At 34.6% G+C, this 17,950-nt stretch overlaps 1 protein-coding gene across 2 annotated transcripts in view; it reads right to left on the bottom strand.

Annotated features, from left to right (window-relative positions):
* The window catches only part of GPC5 (glypican 5), a 1,278,940-nt gene that overhangs the window by 270,037 nt on the left and 990,953 nt on the right, over positions 1–17,950 (bottom strand). The gene's annotated exons all lie outside the window — the stretch shown is intronic.

The raw sequence follows: 17,950 nt of genomic DNA, 5'->3' as shown, positions 1-17,950 counted from the left end.
ATGAAATGCATAAATCTTATTGTACATTTACTGAGTTTTGACAAATGCATACACTGTGTAACTTAAATCCCAATCAAGATATAGGTCCCAAACAAGATTTTCATGACCCCTCTTACAGGTCTTATATATAAATAGTACTGCGTCTGCCCTTGGAATATGCTACTTGACATATGCTTCTTTCTTCTTGGCCTCTGGATCTGACAAAAGAGGCCCACTTTGACGTCCGGCTATTTCTGTGATTTGGTAAAATTAATTTATAGTCTACTTCTGGTTCCATATATGTCAAAAACTTTATAGATATTACTACTTTTCATAATGACAAAAGTGTGATCAGAGAAATATATACTGAATAGAGATAACATATTTCCTTGAGGCTGTAGAATTCAGTTCCTTGGAAGAGTTCAATAAGTAGTGGTAGGTGGAATACCTGTATAATAATGCTTACTTCTTCTTATTGAGAGTGTATTAAAACACTGGTAAGACTCTTACATGTTTCTTTTTAAAATAATAATTCTAATATTGGAATGAAGTAATATATAAATGGATATATGTATATATCAAAATAATATGTAAATAATTTTAATGGAATGAAACTATTTATGACAGAGATAAAAATGCTTAAAATCAAAACACAATATAAAGGCACTTTCTTTGAAGAACAGATATTTCTGGCTTAAAGAATAAGGGGAAACATTTAGTGTATTGTGCTGCAGTTGTCACTGATATTTCATATCACAGAAGAATAGCCATATCAACCCTCCAAGACCAAAAAATTAAAAAAAAAACTCTCTTGTAAAGAAACTTGCCCTTTCTCACCCCCTACCATCCTGCCAAAAAAACTTATTTAGTGAAGGAATTCTCTTATCGCTTGAAATTAGAAAATCAAAATGAGAAAAAAGCAAACTGTTTGAGGATGTAATAAGGAAGTATACTTTGTTCTCTAACACATTTGATTTTATCCTTGACCGTGAATGGGCGGTAAGTTGGAGTCTATTGTTATTTTGTGGGAGGAGGCACTGTTCACCTTTGCCCAGCATCCAAGCTCTCTCTGCACTAGTGCATCATGGCGGTCCATACAAACGTAAAGTCATTTCAATGCCAGGAAGTGGCATGAGACATAGTGAAATACATAGGTAAACTCCAGATTCATTTGGCTTTGGTTCAAGGTCTCTGCAAAGAGCTGAATTCTGCCTTCAAACCCAAAGAGAGGACAGCTCATGAAGAGGAGGACTCTGATTGGTCTTGCTTGAATGAGAATTATTAATTTCAGTCAGAGGGAAATTTTTTAAACAGAACATCCTCAAGAAATAAAGATCATTCATAACCTACATTGTCAGAAAAATAAAGAAGGTTTTCTATCCGTGCTATTGTGATAAAATAAGTAATTAAACCACACGGAGATGAGCTGCAGTATAGTTCTAGCTTCATGTCCTACTTTTATTGACAGGACATGTTGAGAGGGAAGCAAGCATAATACTCGTATCTTTGTAATATGGGCTTTACCTCATAAAGCTCACAAGTTAGGGCTGTCCCTATAGTTAACGATTTATTTTACCATCTAGTAACAGCAGTTTTACTTTTTGCATTTTGAAAATGACAGCATGAACACTTTAGATACAGTAAGAAAAAAACAGTGGGCATTAGCATAAGGCCCCCCCATCGGAGATATTTTATCATCTATTTAAAAAGCTTCTCTAAATTTCATTGATTATATTGTACCTCCTCTCACTTTCAGCATTTTATAACTTGAAGAACAGATTCGATATTGATGAAATATACAGACAAATAAAACCAAGGATTAAGAATTCCTAGAAAAGTCATGGAAGGACTAAGTTCTTGAGATTATATCACACGTAAAAGAAAAGATAAGCAAAGCAAAAATAGTTTTCAAGTTTATAATTATTTTTTAAAGAAAACTGTGAGTGGTCACCACTATTCCACAGAAACGTTTGTAAATATTTGCCTTATAACATGATAAATCTTATACATAATAAATATTTCTAAACACTGTAATTATTATTACTTTTGAAAACTCTTGATTATGAAATTTGGCAAACATGGGAGAGGAAGATCTTCTTTCATGACAGTTAGTAAAATAAACAATATTGATTGTTTGGCATAGCTTAAATATGATATATTTTACATATTTATAGATATATAAATTATTATATATATTTAATTTGTGCATTTTAAGTATAAAGGCATTGCCCAGTACATGAGAACATTCAAGTCACTCTGATAACTTTGATTCTATAGTTTTTATTTGGCATATTTACTTTTAATATTTGATTTTTAAATGATATTCCCATTATAAACCATTAGTACATCCTATTTTATTAACCATTTTTCATGTCCTTTACCTGAACATGAAATTTTTAAGTTGATCACAGCTAATTTTTATGTTCATTATGTAGAAAATAATGGCAATAATAAAAATTTGGCTTTTTACTTTGGATTTTCTTTTTTTTACTACAAATCATTTCACTTTACCAACAAAGAATTATGAACAGAATATAAAGATTTTTCACAGCGAGTTCAAGCCCGTTAGCCTGGAGGCAGGTTTAAATGCTAAGTAGCTGTATTGATTATAGAGAAGAATAGATGCTCCAAGGTTGGCTGTCTGGGCTATCCCATCAGAGCATGATTAATTTATCCAGTCTGAGGTCAGCCAGTTCACAACGTGTGAGGACAGAGTCATTTAAAATTCTACTATTTTATTCCTGGAGACTTATTTTGAGTTTCTCTGGTGATGTCAGTGAGTCCCTGATAGAGATTTCCTTCCTTTCATATCTGGGCTGCAGTGACTGGGAGAGCTGAGAATAAATGGGTAAAAACGCCTCAAGAGTCAGCATTGGCTTGAGGACTTATCATCAGGTCACTTTCCAAATAGCAGAAAATTTGGGGTAATACCATTCAAACGTATAGTCTTTCCTTGGAGTTAAATTCCCCTCTGCAGTACTCAGAGCAAATACTCTCTTCGACTGATTCCATTTTATGTTTATTAATTTTTTTAAGTAGTCTTCCACTCTTCTTTTTTCCTTAAGAAAGCACAGCTCATTTTCACTCACACTAACATTCCCCTTTCAATCTAAGCGCTCTCTTATTTTCTCACTAAAAAACACCAACATTGATCTATTTCTCCCTAAATGTAAATGCAACTAGAATCATCATGCTAGATTATCTTTTGAAATGAGAAATTTCTAGACCCTCAATGAACAAATACTTTTTTATGTTTTCTGTCTCCATTCACATAAATAAGCAAACTTCATGACCAGATAATCCTAAAACAAATTAAAAAAAAAAAATCTCTGAAAGGTAAGTAAATAAAATTCAAGCTTAAAGTTTGTGATTGCAGTTCACACAATTAATGTAACCTTTCTCCTAAATGTTCATTAGATGACCAAACAAACAAACAAAAAAAGAATTAAAAAGTGCATTCTGCTTCAGTAGTAGTAAAACGAAGTTTAGTGAGTCACCGCTTCAATAGGACCAAGACAAGATAGACCATGCGTTATTCAACAAATGGGCTGGCAAGAAAAACCAACCAAAGAAACAGCAACATGGATAAAAGCTGAGAAAAAATAAAACAAAAACAGGAGATAACAAAATCAGGAAAGCCCCAAGCCTATCACTTAAGAAATTGCCATGTGACTTTTCACTCTGTTCTCTCCCTGCCAGAGGGTAAATTTAAAGGTTCCTTTGAGTAATGTTAAGTTCTTTATAAGACAATCCCACAAATGAGTCTTTTCTGTCATAAAACCATTAAGAAAACACTCTTTTATGAAACATCAATGTGTTTCCAAGGAGTCCCTCTGGGTCTGGGACTAAGCTGTAGAAATTTAGTTTGTTCCCAGGTTTTGGAGTTCCTTTCAAACACCCATTTACTTTTTAATAGCACAACTAGGAGAGGCTGTTAGGGAACACTCAGCAAGTCTACCAAAGGAAGCCAACACTATGGAAACCTGAGGAAAACCAAGCACACCTTTCTCCCAACTTAAGTTGAGTATAATTGGCAGTTGACGTTGGTCAGCATGGCCAAAAACTCACCCAACATCTCTACTTCTTCAGTACTTGTTCTCTACATCCAGAGTACTTCTCTTTGGCATTTTGAAATTTAAATTTGATGATCTAGGTTAAAAAAAAGCACAAAACAAAACAATACACCCCAACAACATAATAATAGCTCATATTTTATATGTATACAGGAACTGGCAAAACTTGTGTTTTAAATACACATATGAGCTGCATTTTCATGCTGCAAAAGATGAATTGCAATCTGGTTGAAAGATAACAGTTAAAAGTGCTAAGTCAATTTAGAAATATATGGAACCAGTCAGCATACTTTTGGAGGCTGTTCAAGTAAAATGCATCGAAAAAGGCAAATTTAAATAAGTTTTTAGTCTTCCTGAGTCAAAAAAAAAGGAAAACCATCATTGAATACTAAAGTATTCAAATAATTTTTTAGCCTTTTCCTAATAAGGGTTAAAGGAGGCTGGACTATCCCAGACAAATGAGGATATGTGATCACCTTATTGAACAGGAAACATGGAGAAAGCAAAATTTCAGTATCTTTTTTCCTTTCATATAATTAACAAGAACAAATTAATAAAAGGGGTACTGAATCTGGGGCAAGAATCATTATTTTAAATACTCCAAATATATTCGCAACACATGTATTAAAGAAATAGGCTTTCAAAGCGATAATATAAAGAACTATTAAAATACTTTTACCTTAAATATATAATTTAATAGTCTCAATAGTTGCTGATGAAAGTAGCTTAGGAATTATTATTCCCATGCTACACAGGAAGAACCTACGAAGAACAAAAAAGTTCAAATGCTCATCCAGACACTTTGCAGCTGGGCGAAGCAGGGTTAGAACACTTTATACTTAAATTAGCATTTCCTATCACATCATACTATCTGTCCAAATCCATTTTTATCAGAAAGCTTATCAATTTGTATAAATGAAATTTTCAATAAATGTAAGGATGATAAGTCTAAAAATCTACCCATTGTTATAACCCACATGATGAAAGTATAGATGGAGAGCCTACTGGAAACTATGTGCTGTGGGTTTCAAGACCCTGGGTTTTCTCATGAGGCAGGCCTGGGTTTGAGTCTCTTTACTGTCACAAGCCAGCTGAGGGAACTATCCTCATATATCATATAACCTATCTAATCTCAGATTTATATCAGTTTAATGGGAATTATCAAAGCATTTACTCATAAGATTGTGGTGAAGATGAAATGAACCATTAAAAGTGAACAAACACAGAGGGTCAGACATTGTAGATACTCAAATATTTACTTGTATTAGCTACTATTATGCAGTAAGTATATACTGTTTACTGATTTTTCAATCTTTTTAATTGATATATATAACATGCAAACCTAAAGTATAGAAATATAAAACCCCACTGAGAGAAATTAAGGACACCACAAGGAAATGAAGGAATATACTTCGTTCATGAATTGGAACGCTCAATTAGGTCGTCGGTTCTTGCTAAATTTCTATAGATTTCTATAGTTCTTGCTAAATTTTTCTACAGATTTAATGCAATCCCAATCAAAATCAGAGCAGATGCTTTTACTTGTTTGTTTTTGTTTTAAAAATTGAACAAATTAATTATCATTTATGAAATGCAAAGACCTGAGAATTGTGAAGACAATCTTTCAATAGGAAAAAGTTGGAGAACTTATACATCTAATTGACATAAAGCTATGCTGTGGAGGCGTCCCACATACAAAATAGAGGAAGATTGCCACAGATGTTAGTTCAGTGACAATCTTCTTCATCAAAAAACCCCTAAAAAACAAAAAAATCAAAACACTGTCCATAAAGGAAAAGTATGATGAACTAAACTTCATTAAAATGAAGAACTTCTGTTCATTAAAAGACAACATTAACAAACAGTAACAATGTACCTCACATTTAAAATTAAAGAGGTAGGAAATCTGATAAAGGTGATCAAAAAGAATTTAACATATACAACACTGAAAAAGAATACTCTAATAACTAATATGTTAACTTTATATTCATGTAATAAATAGAAGATTTGGTTTCTCAAATTGTGTTTTTTTGGTCCATCTAGGGTTAGGTTTTTAAATTACTATTTTTCCCCATAATAAAAATAATATATCTGCCACATAATATTTTAAAAATAGTGGAAAGTAGTACACAGATACGAAGCTGTCCATTATGCCCTAACTTGCCAAACACCATGGTAACTCACAAAGGATTCAACTTCTACATTTTCCTGTAGTGCCTTAAATACATTTGTGAAACATTTAAAAAATATTCTTGTGGTTGCTAACAGATTTTTCTCATATTTTGTTTTTTACTCAATATGACAACCTCCGGATTTCTGTACAGTATTCCATATACTTCACAAATACCATTTTAACAACACCATAATAATAAATCATAGACATATGTCCTATTTACTTGAATCTTCATCTTATTGAAGTTATTATTGAATGAATTCATCATATTGAATAATATGGAGTAATCTTCATATTATTTCCAATATGAGAATCTAAAGGTCCTATAAGTGTTTATGCAAGTCCCTATCTTTAGATTCTAGAGCCAGCTTCTTCTGGTCCAGTGATGTCTGAAGGGAGCTTCATGTGCTGGAATTCCCTACAGGCCACCCACTGTGCTCACTCAACTGGGATAGCCTCTTGGTCTCCTTGGGCTTCAGTGTTCTCAATATTTTCAGTTGATTCCTACTCTGAGATTTTGTGAGGATAATGATCACATAACAGTAGTAAAACTTCTCTAAAATGCAATATATGTTTAATCATTAGGCTACAATTTCCTCAGTTCCTAGGAGTATTCATCACTATAATTTTGTATAGAGGGCACAAGTAGCTATTTCATCATTTTCTATTGAATCACTGTTTCTTTCTTCCATCAAATCTCCCTCCTTTCTTCCCTAATCAATCAAATCTACTGTTTGTGAACTGGCCCACTTGCAAGTAGTCTGGCCATTCCAAAAATAGGCTGGTAAAATCAACTAAAAAAGTATCCCACTTATTTGCAAATAGGTCAAATGTCGTAGCTATATATTACATTCACTTTAAATGTAATTCTATATATATCGTTACTAAATATAAATGGTAAGAAAGTAACTTTGTATTCCTACCACACCCTCACCAAATGCTAACACCTGTATTTCTTTTTATCACAAGTTATTTTTTCTTTCTTTAATTTACAATTCCTGACTATTCTTCTTTACAGGATCACTATTATTCATCTAACATCCTAACTCATACCTTACACAGTTAGGGAGGTACTTAATTGTTTTTAGGTGTATATTGAAAGAAGAAAAAACTGCTACCTAACAGTTTTGCCTAAAATGATTTTCTTCAAATATGCAGTCATATTGTTCATGATGATGCTTTTTATATTGATTAATAGGCAGCATGCTGGAGAGTTTTTTTTATTTGTTTTAATGTATACCAATTGATTATAATTCTGCAGTTCCTAGGATGTGGCAAGGCCCCAATAATCCATAAAGTATTACATAACGAATATGAAAATTAATAAAACAGATGATATACCATCCTTAAAAGTGCACTCTTGGGGAAAAGATTTGTTCCTATAATAATCTAGAAAATTCCCCAAAGAATATTACTGTCCATCGCATTGTAAAACCATTTAATCAATTCTGACTTTTTTGGCTCTTTGGTTAAAGACTAGATTTATGCAGTTGAATTAAGGAATTGGAGGATAGTAAATAACCAGTTCTGATGTGCATCCTTCCAAAAATCAATTGTTGGGCAGGAGGAAGTAATACAGAAGATATCAAACAAATGTCTCATGTACAGTAAGTGCATATAGAGAGGTGAGTAACAATGTTGTGTAGACACTGAGACAAAACAGGCTACAAAGGAGGGAACCAAGGGAAGGAGAGAGGAAAGGAGGATGAGAAGGAGGGAGGGAGAAAGAAGGAGGGACGGGAGGAAGGGGAGGGAAGGAGGAAGGAAAGAATGAAAGAAGGTGGGGGAGAAAGAAGGAAGAGAGCGAGGGAGGTAGTGAGGGATGGGTGAAAGGAAGGAAGGGGAACGAAAAAGGAAAGAAAGAAGAAGGGGAAAGAGAGAAGGACGGACAGAAGGGCAGATGGGGAGGGGAGGGGAGGAAAGAGGAGGAAGGAAAAGTCGAAAATCCATTTTTAAATGTAATGAAATGTGGTTACTTTAAACAGACTCACTTGGGAAATAAGTTTTTTTGGTGAGTTAGCCTAGTATAACGGAATTAGCACTAGATGAGAGTCAAAATACTTTAGTTCTACCTCTAAATATGTCACCAGCTGCCAGTATAATTTTAGACAAATATCTTAACTCTTATCTCAAGTTTCTTAATTTGAAAACTTAAATGTTTAGACCAGCATATCTAAGGTCCCTTCTGGACTTAAAATTCTAAGCTTTCAAGTATTTCCGCAGTAGGGGACAAATTAATTTAAGGAAAATAAGAAATGGCTGAGGCAGTGATGCTGTTTAGGTAACAGATATTATGTCTTCATAATTGACTGGACTTCTAAAATGCCTTTCTTATGAACTAATGCAAACTTTGCATATTAAGTTTTGTTTGACCGTGGAGCCTGGAACAAGCTCCTCACTTGGTGTGTCAGCAATGAGACATGCAGATAGATAACATACTCTTAGGCTGGCATGATTTTGACATTCATTACCAAAGATGTCGCTGTTTATGATATCAGTGGAGAGCTGTAATGTACTAGTACACCTGGGAGACTGGTTGTAAACTTATATTAGGCAATCAGGGAGATGATGATAAACACTACTTGAAAGAAGCTAGTGACATGAACATATTTTACCAGATGCCTGGAATACAAGAATTCAGATAAGCCTATGCATATGTTTAGCTCTGGCAGTAGAATTTATGCTCTGTGAATTGATCAAATCACATAAAACTCAAGACTCCTTGAAGAAGTCAGTTGTCTCCTTTTACTGATCACTTGAGGTATATGGTACGGTTAGAGCTGCCTTTGAAATGGAAAGTATTTATTTAAGCCACAGAGAAAAAGGTTCTTTGCAGGAACCTTTCAACCACAATTTCAATTATTTTCTGGCATGATAAATTTTCTTTCACAGATGCTTATGCCAACTACACTACTGTAAATCAACACTTGGAAAATGCTTCAATTTTTTAACTTTGAAAAATGCATTCAGCTATTTGCATTTAAAGGATTGTTCACAAGTTGCGAAAACATAAAGTAAATGAATACCTTTTCTTAGCACTGCTTTGAGGGAATTTTCAGTGCGGTCACAGTTTTTGGAACACCCCTTAATTGTAAGTCAAAAACAGGGAGAGCTGAATCTTATCAGAAGTTACCACTGTGACATAGCTGGTTACATATTTTCTCTGATAAATATGCACAAAGTTGAAGATTTGGAAAATGTCAAGAGATAAAAACTTAGAATTACACACACACAAATAAGCTTGCATAACAAACGTAAATATATTAAAATTTGATACATTTGATTGCAGGTATTTTTCAAGTGATGTATACAAAATTATGAAATTATATATATACACACACACACACAATTTTCTTTCTTCTTTAACTGTGTACCAAGAGACTTAGTCCAGATGATTAAATATTCTTGAAAACCATGATAATAGTAGTTACACAATATTATGTTTGTAGAGGTGCCAAAATTTATTGAATAATTGTCCTATCTGAGAGCACTTGCTTCAGACTTTTGTTATTATAAATAAAGCTAACATGAAAATCTTTGCTCATAAGCCTTCTTTTAACCTCTGGTTCTCCCCTCAGGCTGTACACCTACAATGTAATTACAAGCTCAAATGGTATGCCCCTTCTCAGTGCCATTGGTATGAATTACCAGACTGCTTTCGGATCTAGCAGGTGCGAGAGGTCCCTCCAAATATTCTGCCCTCTGCAACAAAATAAGTAAGCTAATTTGGTTAAAAAATCATATTGTTCAAATTTGTTCAATATTTCAAAAAATCAAATTGTTCCTTTTTATCAAATAGTGGGGTTAACATTGGGCTACTTTCTATTGGTATATAATTTTTCACTCATATATTTATAAACCTCTGTATATATTGAGCATTTATTAAGACTGTTAACTGAACTTCTCATGGGAGATCTATTTGACATAAAATTTGGGTACTATAGTCAAATGATTTAAAAATTCCACATTGTACAATTCTGATTGAAGAATACTAATAAACCTTGGTGTATGAAATGCTCAGAGAGGATGCACAGTAAATTAACTTGTTGAAGTTTATTTAGTACAAAGATATCCAAATGCATTTTAATGTTATCCATTTTTCATGTAATAATTATAAATATCCTAGTGAGCTAATGTCTATGAAAAACATTCTGGAATTCACTATTATTAGTTCCTTGTCATATTTTTGCAAATCTTTGGCCTTGCCTGTTAATTTAATATACATTTTGTTTAAAATCACCATCATTGTCAGTTCTCACTATACTCTAGTGAGGTCAGTCTTTATGTCATCCTCACACTTGATATATTAATGCCAACCTCCAAACATTTGCTTGCTGGTTCTGCCTCTAACAAAGAAGAGCAAGAGAAGGTGATGTTAAAGTGTGAAATTTGTAAAAGACAAAGCTATTTATTTTAGTATGATCATCTTATCAGAAGAAATCACCATTCGTTTTTGTGTTTTCACTCTCTTTTCCTCATGGCTTTTGTTGTTCTCTGAAGAACAGAATAGCAGGGCAGGGGGCAGTGTGCACACGTGCAAGCGCATATGGTTAATAAAATAAGGATTTAGATGGGGAGCAAGTATGGTTTGACTAAAATTTTCTTCTGCTTTGAGTGTTTACAATTCCTAAAATTATACACCTTACATACCACTTGGTAAGGTCATTGTACCTGACAAATCGTTTTCACCTCTCTCTGAATTTCTCCTTCACAAATCCGTAAGAAACTTGAAGACAGAGACAAGTTTCCTTCTTTTCTCTTCCTACATCCTCTCCTGCAAAACTCGTCCTCTCTAGCAATACTTGCCATATGATCCTCCCCACCCACGTTTGTCCAGCTGGAACAGAAGTGAACTAGACTCAAATCCAGGCAATCCACTTGCCAGTGAATAAAAAATTCAATTTCTTGTCTTAAAATATCATCTAAGAAACTTAGAACACAGAGTCAGTTATGGACAGGCTTTTGAGAGGACATGAAAGTACAGGTCTGAGAACTCATCATGGCAAACCAAAGCAGTGTGCAGAGTTAAGTTATTGGTCAAGAAGACCATGCATAAATTGAAGAGAGTAATTGGTTAAGAAAGAGAAGAATGTTACAGATGTGAACAAGAAATAGACCCAAAGAAGGAATGATGAAAAGAATAGCCAGTCTAGTTCTCGATAACTTACTATTTCTCCCCTCAGGACTGGATGAGGCCCAGCTATATTCGTGACCATGGTAGTCCATGAAGTTTTCCAGAATTTCTAATCTTTGCAATTCAATGAGTTTGACTACAACACTAATGATATCTTATTTGACTTTGTGGTCCTAGAATCTAGCATGGAAGGGTTCACTCAAAGATTGAGGAAATGATTATACGCATAGGTATCTTCGGAAGTTCAATTGAAGACCTAACATGGAGTTCTTCCTTAAATCTCTGGATGTGTATTTCCCTTTCCTACCCTCCTCTAGTAATTATTTCCTGCACTATATATTTTTCCATTTTATTTTCTGTTTTGTATTGTTCATGGATTACTTCCCATCTTGAATGTACAATCCATTTTGAAATTTAATTATATACTGTTTCATAATACTGTCTAATTCGGTTTGTTTCCTCTACTACTCGTAAGCCCTTTGAGTATAGGAAATATGTCATACTCTTATATTTTCCATATATTAAATGCTAACTAAAAGCTAATTGAATTAAATGTTTTGTGGTAGAGAGAGTCTGGGGAATCCTCTCACCTTACTAAAAGCTTCCCATTTTCTACCCATAGAATTTGGTATTGATTCCACCTCCCAATGAGCAATGCTACAAAGACATATGTAGAATGTTATATGTGAAAGTTACAGCCTCAGTAGTCACTGTCATGAGTCAGAACGCAGATCAAAGAAGTGATCACATGCCATCACCCTCCCTTACCCAACTATTCATTGCTGTTCTTTGGTGTGTGCAAAGGTGGGCTATTCTAAGATGAATAAGTCTTGAGGAAGGAAGATCGTGATGTACGGCAAAAATACGTTTCAAGGAAGCCTAACTTGTCACTTAGTGTCAGTGCCCAAGCAGTGTTGGGAAAGAGAGTTTGTTACAAAGAAAATTAACAGGTTTTCCAACTGCAAATCTAACTTGTGTGTAAAGGTTTTATTGATAAACAACTTCAATCTTAGATATTCTTCAAATGACGTAAAAAAGATTGGGTGCCTATGGTTAGAGAAAAAAACAAAAAAAAGAAGGGCGGGGGTGGTGGTGAATAAAATAACAGACTCTTGTCATAATTTCCCATTAGTTCTACTTTGCCCTGTCTGATCTTTCTATTCGTAAAAGGCAACGGCTTTAACACCAGAACATATTTCTTCTTCTGATGGAAGTCTACTGATGAGATCTTTTGAAACAAACATATACCCCCCAGTTAATGCTCTGGGACTGGTGTTTCTCCTGAGCATATATTAAAAGAAGACTTGGAATTGAGAGGACAGCTGTTTAAGGTTACTACTCTGAAATTCACTGTTCTTATCTAACAAATGTTTATAATAATACTTAAAGCCATTGAGGATGACTGGTTCTGGCATAATATGCTAGCTCCTTTCTTTCAATGTTGAGACATAACAATGCAAGTAAATTAATATTCATCATAAATAGCTCAATTAGTGTAAACAAATATGTAGTGATGGAAATTCTAAAGAAGAAAGAACAAGAAGCTGTAGGAGAAAAGGAAAGGATTGAAGGGAGATTTGACGTTATATCAAGATATGATCACTAGCTATTTTATTTTTAAAAAATGAGCTTATAATGCCTGTAGTATTAGAGCAGATAGTAAGACAGTATAAGGGTGACAGTTAACTTTAAATATATATATATAGTCAGCATACACATTTTCAAAGAAAGTTATTTTAAGGCAAAATTCTGTATATTAAATCCATGTTTTTTCCACTGGATTCTGTAGTAAAATTTGAAACAAATTCCTATGATATAATAGATATCAACAAGGGATGGACAAACATTAAAATTTCATTTATAATGAATAAGGTATATTTTCTGATAAAGTAGTAGTAATTATTCTCAAATTTCTCACAAAATGTGAATGTCTTGTAGAAAGGGTTATGTTAGTACTCGCCAAAATAACAGTTCTTCAAAGGAAAATGTCAACTTAACTAAATAATTGCCTTTTAGCATCTACCTGAATCCACATTGTTTTGACAACTTATAACTCTGTTATATATTTTCGTTGTGCAAAACATGTGGTGTTTTAGAAATAAATTGGTTTATTGGGACCTAAAGGAAATTGGCAAAGAATATTAAATAACCGCTCTTGAAAATGTAATAATTGGTGACTAACGGAGGGGTCTGGACCTAAAATCTCCAGGAAGAAGAACTGCGAGTCTTCACCGAGTTATGCCATTTCCATAATTTTACAAACCCCCAGGCAATTTAGATTCAGGGCAAATAACGTGAGGAAGGGAGAGATTAGACCCCAAGATGTCTTTGCATCCTCTAATAGGTAATGAAAGAAATTAGAGTAAACTTGAAACAATCCTATTTGGTGTCCCACAGGAAGAGTATTTGTTCCCTTGGGATTTAGCGACCTAGATTTTGGTATTGTACTCTTTGACTCTACTGATTATGTTCCATTAATCATGAACCACTTATTTTGAATCATTTTCTTCTTATCATATACCTGTTACATCAAATATTTTTATTTGTCATCTCCTATCCATAGAAGAGAAGTTCAATGAGAATAAAGACTTTGTTTTCTTCATTATCACCAGCGCCTGTTTCACAGTTGGTCCATAAGCATTGGTTAAACAAATGAATATATGCATGCACACATGAATACACAAATTTTGTGTGTGACTGTCTTATTGAGGTTAGCCATTGCTGAAGGGTTGGATCACAGCCCTGTGGAAAAGAATTTCCTCTGAAAGTCATCACCCTTTACTGCATCATTTTGGGAAGTGTATTAATTCCGAGGCATTGCATGAGCACTGAGAAACTGGACAATAGAAACTTTCTCTTCTCCTGGGAAGTCAGGATGAGTTTTTTATATTAGGGCTGGAGATTTGGATGTAGGGGATGTGCCATCTGCCTTTAATTAAAGGCAGTCCCAGAGTGAGAAAGAAGCAGCCACATAAAAATCTCTAAAATGGATCAGGGAAGGTACAAGAATTGACAGGTAATTTAGTGTCACTATGCTGCCCAATGTCCCAAATTTCGTTACATCCAAATGAAAACTGTCAAATTGATTTCATCTGGGCTGTGGGGAATGATGAAGATATTGCCGCCTACTCTTACAGGAACATCATACGTGAGGAAGCAGTGTTATCCTCCTGCTGTGAAACCAGAGTGGTGGCCCGTGCTCTGGTCACTAGGGGTGGAACTCAGCACTGGTAGAAGGGCAGACTTTGCTGATGCCAGAGGCAATGAAATCCTGCAATGGAAGAGGAGCAGAGGGAACCGAAGGATGATTCTTGAACTCAAGCAAGGCAGAGCACACACAGGGGACATTAATTTCTGGAAAGATCTGATGACAGTCATCATAGTATCTAATCTGTGTATACACACACACACATAAATGCATTAAATATATAAAGATATTTTCATTTTATGTAATCCAGAATAAATAATGTATCCTAAAACTAGTGATTAATTCAATATCCAAGCATGCGTTATTTAACCTCAAAGAGCTAAAACTTCTGTTTAAACAATATCATTATTTAAAGTTAATCTTTTTTCAAATAGATATGATTCTTTGAAGTGTAGACCAAACAAGACTATGAATGGTTCACATGAATTTATCATTTGTCAGAGCAGAAAAGGAGTATAAGTTTTGGCTTCAGGAAAATCTGCCAAGTTTTAACTTCTAGGTCAGGGTACAACTAGAATGAAGAACCTTCTGCAGTCACAATGGAAGCCCTGATAGTAACAACTATTAATTTCTGTCAGAATGTACTAAGTATTTAGGTCTTTATAATCTCTAAGCAGTTTGGACCTTTGCTATAGGGAAGAGTAACTATGTATTTAAGCAGGAATTGACAGGATCACATGTGCTTTTCAAAAGATCACTGGAGAATCTATGTGGAGACCCCTGAAAGACATTCAGAGGAGGATCACCAGTTACGTGAATGGTTCTTCAATCTTGATCAGAAAGAGTAAGGGTCTGAAACAGATAGCAACAGGAAAGAGACACAGAAGTGTGTGGATATGTGAGATCTTAAGCAAGAATGGTGGGTAGCATTTATTTACACATACAAGGATGTGAAAATGGTGTCTCTGTAAGAAAGAGAAAAAACATGACCCACATATTTGATTTAAGCTATAAATCTTGAACAGCAGGGATAATGCCTTGGGTCTACCAAACCATTTTCCTCCTGGGTACACAGCTAGCCTACATTTCCCAGATATCCGTGTGGTTTCCTAAGCCCACAGGATTGAATTCTCCCCAACATAATTGGATGGAAATATGTGCTCCATTTTATTACTGCCACTTGGCTGCATCCAGAAAACACAGTGGAGAATTTGGAGGCTTTAGATGGGTCCTTGGATAAATGCAGAGAGCTGAGCCCTCCCCTCCATCCCGCCCCCACCCCACATAAGCTAAATTGGACTCAAGTGTGAGAAAGAAATAGCACTTTGTGTTGGAGCCTCTAAAATTTTATAGTGTGTTTTATTATGATTTATCTCCTTTTCTAGAGTTGCTTAAGTGTTCTACTAGTTCCCTAGTGATAAGAGATTGGATAAGAACCCTAGGATAATGTTGCATATTATTTGTCATGGATTGTAGATTTTTAATGCTTAATGTGACTATTTAGTACTCATTCCATGGTATTGGTTTAGTTTTTTTTTGTCATATTTTTTTGTTTGTTTGTTTGTTTGTTTTGGTGAGCAAGATTGCCCGTGAGCTAACATCTGTTACCAATCTTCCTCTTTTTGCTTGAGGAAGGTTGTCCCTAAGCTAACACCCATGTCAATCTTCCTCTATTTTGTATGTGGGACATCACGACAGCATGGCTTGATGAACAGTGTTGTAGGTCCATGCTTGGGATCTGGACCTGCAAATCCCAGGCTGCTGAAGCAGAGCGTGTGAACCTAACCCACTATGCCACCGGGCCAGTGGTTTACTTTTTTTTAAATTAATTCCTTTTGCTGCCTTTATAAAATTCTGAATTTAAAAATCTTTTATTATACCCTTTATGAGGAATATTGAATTAGGTGAATCCAGCTGAGAACTATGATCACTATTCTGAAGGCTGGAGTGGGCAGAGCAGCTAAACAGCAGGTTACTTGTCTGCTAGTTATATTCCTGCACTATATTAAATCACCTAGAGATAGTAACTATTCTTTTTGATGCATTTTTGTAACTTATTTGATTATATTTGTTGCTAGTTTTATTATAATTCTTCTGTTGTCAACTTGATATTTATAAAATAATATTTTTCTTTTAAGACTTTAATATGCCATATTATCTGTTTTTTCTGTGTATGTTGACATTTGAGTTTGTTTGCTGTAGAAAATTTACAATCTTCAATTAATCTTAATGTGAAGACTGTTTTCTTTCCATAGATCCAGTTTCTTTAAGATCCACTCTAATCGCTATACTGAATCCATGCAAATTATTGATTTAAGACCTCTTGGACTGAGAGGTTTTTGTGTGTGTGTGTGTGTGAGAGGAAGATTGGCCCTGAGCTAACATCTGTTGCCAATATTCCTCTATTTTGTATATGGGACGTTGCCATAGCATGACTTGATGAGCGGTGTGTAGGTCCATGCCCAGGATCCGAGCCCACGAAGCCCAGGCTGCTGAAGTGGAGCACATAAACTCAACCACTATGCCACCAGCTACGCCTGTAGTATAAACTATTGGGCATGAAGGCAAAATTTCAACTGTTTATTAAACTATCACAATCTGCATCACACATCTTGTCAATTAGCAATCCAATATTTTGAACTCTTGTTTTTTTATTAAGCCTTCTAAGAAGTAAGCTTCATTTGATCTTAGATTTATTTTAAAGAAGAATATGCAAATGTACTTGGCAGAGAATAATTTGCACCTTTTTTTTTTGAGGAAAATTAGCCCTAAGCTAACATCCGCTGCCAATTCTCCTCATTTTGCTGAGGAAGACTGGCCCTGAGCTAACATCTGTGTCCATCTTCCTCTACTTTATATGTGGGACTCTGCCACAGCACAGCTTGATAAGTGGTGCATAGGTCCATGCCCAGGATCCCAACTGGTGAACCCTGGGCTGCCAAAGTGGAGTGCACATATTTAACCGCTGAGCCACTGAGCCGGCCCTTGCATCATTTTTTTTAATGTGAAAAGATTAACAGTAGTACAGTGATAATTCAGTACATCCCATTTAAACTAAAATTTACTTCATTAGGTTTTCATAGTTCCTATCATGCAATAGGCACAAGTTGTAAGCTTCACAATCACTAACAAGTACCTATTTCTTTCAAGAAAATAGTCTAAGCCTATCTTATAAAAAAATTTATAAAATATTGGTACTGTATTAAGTAGAATTATTTTATTGACATATTTGAAACACCACTAAAAAAAATAAGCTCAGCCTTTTAAATCCGTCTACCTAAAGAACACTTACCATATGCATTAGCTTATTAAATTAAAAATTCATGTTGTGGTCCAAAAAGTTCCTTTTCTTGGAATACATATTAAGCATTTACTAAAGATAATGAGTTAATTTAATATTTTGTTATATCACTTTATCAAGATATAAGGTATTTAATAAATCC

The sequence above is a fragment of the Equus asinus genome, chromosome 11 (assembly GCF_041296235.1).
Source record: "Equus asinus isolate D_3611 breed Donkey chromosome 11, EquAss-T2T_v2, whole genome shotgun sequence".
Taxonomy (NCBI): Eukaryota; Metazoa; Chordata; class Mammalia; order Perissodactyla; family Equidae; genus Equus; species Equus asinus.
The sequence above is the reverse complement of the archived record's forward strand: the minus strand, read 5'-3'. Positions and strand labels throughout refer to the sequence as shown.